The following is a 7,191-nucleotide window of genomic DNA, read 5'->3' as shown; positions in this document are numbered from 1 at the left end:
CAGTCACGTCGATTAAATATTTGGGCGTAACACTGCAGAGTGATATGAAGTGGGACAAGCACGTAATGGCAGTTGTGGGGAAGGCGGATAGTCGTCTTCGGTTCATTGGAAGAATTTTGGGAAGATGTGGTTCACCTGTATAGGAGACCGCTTATAAAACACTAATACGACCTATTCTTGAGTACTGCTCGAGCGTTTGGGATCCCTATTAGGTCGGATTGAGGGAGGACATAGAAACAATTCAGAGGCGGGCTGCTAGATTTGTTACTGGTAGGTTTGATCATCACGCGAGTGTTACGGAAATGCTTCAGGAACTCGGATGGGAGTATCTGGAGGAAAGGAGGCATTCTTTTCGTGAATCGCTACTGAGGAAATTTAGAGAACCAACATTTGAGGCTGACTGCAGTACAATTTTACTGCTGCCAACTTATATTTCGCGGAAAGACCACTAAGATAAGATAAGAGAGATTAGGGCTCGTACAAAGGCATATAGGCAGTCATTTTTCCCTCGTTCTGTTTGGGAGTGGAACAGGGAGAGAAGATGCTAGTTGTGGTACGAGGTACCCCCCGCCACGCACCGTATGGTGGATTGTGGAGTATGTATGTAGATGTAGATGTAGATGTAGATTAACGAAAAATTTTCTGAAATCAGAATCAGGGAACTTATAAATAACAACAGTCAGAAGTTCTTCCTCTAAATTCAGCCACACCTACACGACATCAGATACCTGTTCTGTGCAGTTCTTTCAAACATCAGTGGACTGAAATGGAATACCGTTTATCACGTACATGGTCATCCCCCACAGCGCAAAGAACTCCTAGAAAAACAGCTAGCCGACCTGTATCCTGGTAAAGACAGCATCTGAATTATCACAGTATTTGAGAGTTGCTCTGAAACACCAATAACGTCAGAGTCAACACCTATAAACAGTTCATTAGCTTTATCTCTAATACCTTGTATATTTTGATGAAGCAGGTTAATTCTTCATTACTTTGAGACCTAAATTTTGTTAAAAGTGGTTCCTTTGATAGACAGACTTCCTTTAAGAAAGAATAACCAACAGCTGACGCCAGTCTAAGAGAGGTGCAGCTCTAACACCAACTACTACAGGAACTCTCCCATGAGTTATCCCACCATCCCCCATTACGCTGTCACCAACAAGCTCTGCCAACCTCCCCATTTGATACCTATTGAGATGCAGGCCATGCCTAGTGGAACCTAGACTCAATAGCCACCACTGTAATGTGAGCCATGCATTCTCAAGCTCCATGTTAACACTCCTAACAGCATCATTAAAATGACGCCGATCATGACGCTGAAACAGTTGCACGAAGTGCGCATTTGTGCCACCAGTCTGAGTGGCTATCTTTTCCAGGTCACCACCTACATCATACTCCCCGTATCTATCCACACTATTCCCAGCTCCACTTACAATACTACCTGATCCTCTTTTGCAAAATTTCTACATAACTCCAGTATGATAAGTCACCTGAGCCAACCCTGAACTACGCTTCACAAAGCTGGTGAAGTGGCACTCACTTCCCAACACTTGCTACAACTCCTGGCCAACACCTCTGCCATGAGTGAGAACTGCCTATCAGCAGAAACTTCCTATTTTTATTAGAATTTGCAGCTTATTTAGTGTCAATACTACCTGTGGTCTGATGCATGCTTCCTACACCTACAGTTGCAAGAGATACCTCTCCACTAGACTCAGACAGTTTGTCAAATCTATTGGTAACACACAAAATGCACTTATTTTAACACAGCATTCTCCTAGCAACCTTCTTGCCTGCTGCTAGTTCCCACTCCCCAGACCCTTCTTCCTCATCATCCTAGGGAGTTGCTTCTTTTGTAACTGCACCTGAAGGGCAAAGATCTTAAGCCCCCGCACCTCTGTTAACTTATTCTTGTTACACATTCTGCAAATCAAGCTGAGGATCTCTCTCATATGAGCTTCACACTACATTCCTCCCAAAGAAAATACTTTGAACAAATATATAACCGTAATCCACTACTCACAAACCTACGACAAAGCCCACACTTATCACTCATGACATTTTTTTTTACAGTTACTGAAAAAAACTAAACTTCTATCTTTTCTAAGTTCTGTTATTACAATAAAACGGTTTCAAAAACTAACTACTGTGATCTCAAATGTTCATACGATTTCTTGTCTGAAACAGCAAATTTAAGCGTTCACTGACACACTGATGAAACTCAAAACAGTAAGCGAAACTGAAAGGTTCACTATATTTATTTCACTAGAAACAGCAAGCAAGACCAGCTGAAAAATACTAAATTTAATAACTAACTAAATGAACAAAATGTTATCAAACACAGAATACAAAAGTTTTCCTATCTCTATTACTACAAAAATATCAAGAAATACCGGTTGAAAACGACTAAATTTGATAAATAACTACACTACACAAACAACTTTGTTGACAACAGTGATCGAAAAATTTTTCAACAGTTGTTTCAACAAAAGCACCCAGAAAAACTATTGAATTTCAAAAAGTATCTTCTCAAACCATTTCATCATAAACAGCAAGGAACACTGTTTGAAGACTGCTAAATTTAATTACTGACTGCAGCGCAGAGACAACTTAAGAGTAATTTGCTCTCTGAAACCGCTACGGCTGCAACTGCTAATCACGGAATGTATTCACACAGCTTAGAGACTCCGATGCAAGATGCAAACACACTCACGAATACCTGGCCGCTCGAAGCAATGAAGGCACAAGAAAGGCTGAGAAGAATGAAAATCCACTAATAAAACACGTATAGTATAAATAGTATCACAAACAATGGTTAAAATAAGTATTTGAAACCTAATACTATATATATATAAAAATTGGAGAGCGATTTCAAAAGCAGTCTTACATTTGTGACGTGGCCACGCCTAACTGTCAGCTGCACCACATTTTAAGTCGATGGGAAATTGGCAGTATTTGTTACGCAACTGGCAGATTAGCAGGAGCCCAAATCCGGAAATTGGTTACATTAGCAGATCAATTCGCAATTTGGTAGGAAGACAAAATCCGGAAATTGGTTGTATTGACTGAATAATTGGTAAATTTGTAGGACACTAAATGTGGAAACTGGTAACCTGGCGGTATGATTGATAAATTGATTTCGCGACGCCATAAATATAAGCATATGGCGCAGTTATACTACAATTGCGTCACATACGCCTTAATTACGCCACAATTACGCCACCATATGCACATCCACCTCACGTCATTCACAAATACACCATGTATACACTGTACATATGCCGTACATAGGCCATATATACACTTCATATTGACAGTGTATATGTCATACATACGCCCCCCCCCCCCCAAGAAATTTTCGCATTACCGCATTACAAAATAATGATGTCATCTGTAAAGGTGTTAGTAAAGTGGAACCAAATCTGGAAATTGGTAAAATTGGCTAGAAAATTTGGAGTCTGGTGGGATGCCGAATAGGTAACTGTCAAAATTGATTGACTAGGCCAAAATGTTGATGTAACTGTAAAAAAAGGTGCGTGACTATATCAGTTCTTGCAGATATCCATTTATATTAAATATCCATTTATATTAAATATCCGAGGGCGGTCCATTGAATGCTTAATTGCTGGCATCCATATCTGTTCTATTGAAAAGCATACGTAAAATTTGTCGAGATGAGACCCTTTGACATTGAAGTATGTGTGGCGATATAGCATGCGGCATACAGAAAATGTTGGGGAATATTACTGAAAGATAATTTCACATTACAGTGTTTGAATTCCACAAAAATGTTAGTTTTCTAAGCGAAATGGGTGTCATTGGAACTCCAAATGGCAACTGATTTTATTATTATTAATGGCTTTCGTATCTAGCATCAAAGTATAAGACATTTTATGTAAGTACCCAATAAATATTGAGATTGTGTATTGCATTTATATTACAGATTTGGGTACTGTGAATTGTTTGTTTGACATACGTATAAATTAGGCAGCTCGAATTTCCGCTGTCCCTACACTCATGCCTTTCTGTCAAGTCGGTGATTGCTGAAAGTGTTGGCTAAGTTATCTTGCAAGCCCCAACTTGCCAGGACGAGCATTATCCCTAATGCTGTGTACAAACCAACGCCAATAGCACTATGCAAGTGTTATATTAAAGCAGTAGGAGATATTTTTTGTCAAGTCAATACCTTCAAGCTATGTTATTTCGTAGGTCTTAAGAAAAAAACTACCAGCCTAACAGACCCAAATTATTATCTACTTGTAAACAGAGACACTGTTGTACAGTAGAGGCTATCACGTTTTGCGGCATATAGTTGATGTATTTTTGTGTGTTAACCTTCGATTTATCACTACTGTTTTTACCCAACACATATGAAGATGATATTGTGCTACTGCACTGGAGCGGAGGTTACCGAAAGAAGTGGCGTTAGCATGTCTGCATGTCACCCTTGTCACGTGTGTCCAGCCTTTAAAAAAAGGTGACACAGGCCGACATGCAAGGATTAAAAAATTTGTAGAATTATCTGCTTGACCTTAAGAGAAGACATCTCTTTTTCAGTAATTGCATGGTTGCCTGTAACACGATTAAGAGCACTCCTTCCACTCTAATATGCTCTGGACAGAAAGAGAAACATTTACTGCCACCAAATATTTGATGCGTTTCCTATACACACTACACAGTGCAACCACAGACTGTCTATCACAGCCACCTGTTTTAAAGCGACAACCACGGACAAAAAGTTCCATTTATCTCCAACGTGATACGCGTTGTCAAGTGACACTCCCAGAAAACGGATAGGTCCTGCGTTGTTTATGTCATAACCATCTTTCCTGGCAAAACTGCCAACTGACCTAACCACTGTAGATGATCCTCCAGATGAGTAACAAAAACTTCATTTTATAATTCATTTTTCTCCCAAATGCTGAAATAACATGCATCCTGCATCCATGTATGTGTCAGCACCACATCTTAACGCCTACTAGTAAATTAGCAGAGTGAGCCTGAACAGCACAATGACGTCACACAGCCAGTCAACTCCATACTGCGTGCAGTTCGTGAGGTGTAGCATCCTCCGCCTGCCCCAACTCGCCAGCCACGCCACACACACACACACACACACACACAGAGTTCTCAGAAGTCTTGACGATGCATGCCAGATACCAGGTCGGCACGCGTCTTCATGAAGTGCAGTCGACTCCCTATTTAGCGTTACACAAATCTCATAAACTATAACTATCGGTTCATTTATGTGATAACTAAATCTGCTGTTCGAATCGAGACGCCTTCTATATGCTGCTTACTGAGTCACAACTCCAACATAATGCACTCTCGGAACACTTGAGCACATTGCATTGGTGTCATTCATGGTTACGCAACATGTCAGGTTGACTAACATGAATTTCCCTGCCGTGTACTACATGTGGTTGGTAGCCAATGAACAGCGGACATTTTTAACTGCATGTGCTTGTAAATATCAGACTGACAGTGGTCACTCATTCAAATGAAAGTCTGAGATGTCACAGCTCTGTTCACAGAGACGTCACATGTATGCTGTCGACTCAACTACCTAACACAGACTGCACAATGGTAGTTCGTTGTATGCTGTTGTGATCCCGCTGCATCACACTTAACATAAACCACAATGAATATGTAACATGCGTGCAGAATCAGCAAGCGTTTCAGTCTGACAGTTCTTCAGACATATGTATCTGTAATCGCTGGACAGGTTTGCCATCCCCACAGCAAAATAGGATTCCATCATATTTTCTCGTGATAATTACACACCACATCCCTTAGTCCAACACGGTAAGGGTGCCAGGCTGAAGAACAGATCCCGTATTTTGAACATAACATACCACCAAATTCCGAAACATGTTATGCAGGTGATGAACAACTATAGATTAAAACAAGCATAGCGGGTAATCACCTGCATTTTTACGACTGCATATTGACATTAGCATAGCGAAATGGAACTGTAGTACATTTACAAATGCAATCTTATCTGTCGTAGCGTTAGAGCACTAAGCCAGCACATCGAAACGAAACGTCTTTGACAGGTGACCAGCTTAAAAGCTCTTGGTAGTTAATGCATTAAGAATGCTGGACACATTGACTTCCTTAGGCATTTATATCTTTGCCAGCAAGACAGTCTGGTCTCAGGAGATATATATATATATATATTTGCATTCCCATAGTTATAGTCATGGAGGCACTAAATATTACTTGGTTTTGTCCTCATTCTTAATACTAGCAAAGAAAACCGAGAGGACATATGTCATATGACATTTACTGTCAATAACAGTTCCTTTTAGTATAGCAATGTAATCAGAATGGTTATGCTTTATTGCTCATGATGATTATTTGAACTGGTACCAAAAACAAACGTCTGGGTGTAGACCGAGAATGAAACTTCTGTCACATATTCTGCCAGTCAATCCAACTAAAAGTGGTTACACCAAAAATCTGATTACTCTATTTTGTTTGAGTGCTCTTGTGTTGTGTTGTGAAGTGGATCTCTCACTATGGCCACTATGGCCACTTTTTGTTTTATGGAAGCGTTCCACATCAGATTGTACCCAAGTAGTTTGCTATTCTACACATACGTTCCTTGCAACTTGTGTATATTTGGAGAGAACACCACAGCATTCAGAATCCAAGTAAGGAGTATCTTACAAATCTCATTACGCCAGTGATACAACAACTTGAGAAAAGAGGACAGAGTGCATGTCAGCGAGTTTCCTTTCTCCAAATGTATTCCTAAGCGTAGAAGTAGCCAATCACGGGATAGAATGGATCATGGATTTACCCCATTTCAAAGACCAGAAATCTGTACTTACAATGTGCTCCACTGTGCTCTGTGCTAATCGCGTCAATGTAATATTAATTAATGACTAGCCGGCCGCGGTGGTCTCGCGGTTCTAGGCGCGCAGTCCGGAACCGCGCGACTGCTACGGTCGCAGGTTCGAATCCTGCCTCGGGCATGGATGTGTGTGATGTCCTTAGGTTAGTTAGATTTAAGTAGTTCTAAGTTCTAGGGGACTGATGACCACAGCTGTTAAGTCCCATAGTGCTCAGAGCCATTTTTTTAATTAATGAATAACCTACAGAACACCTCCTGTGTTGTTTAACAGAGTTCTGCAGTTTGTGTACTGGGGTAATAATCACCCAAGCATGGTTAATTTATTATGAATT

This window comes from Schistocerca americana, chromosome X (assembly GCF_021461395.2).
Source record: "Schistocerca americana isolate TAMUIC-IGC-003095 chromosome X, iqSchAmer2.1, whole genome shotgun sequence".
Classification (NCBI taxonomy): domain Eukaryota; kingdom Metazoa; phylum Arthropoda; class Insecta; order Orthoptera; family Acrididae; genus Schistocerca; species Schistocerca americana.
This window is presented reverse-complemented; position numbering follows the sequence as displayed.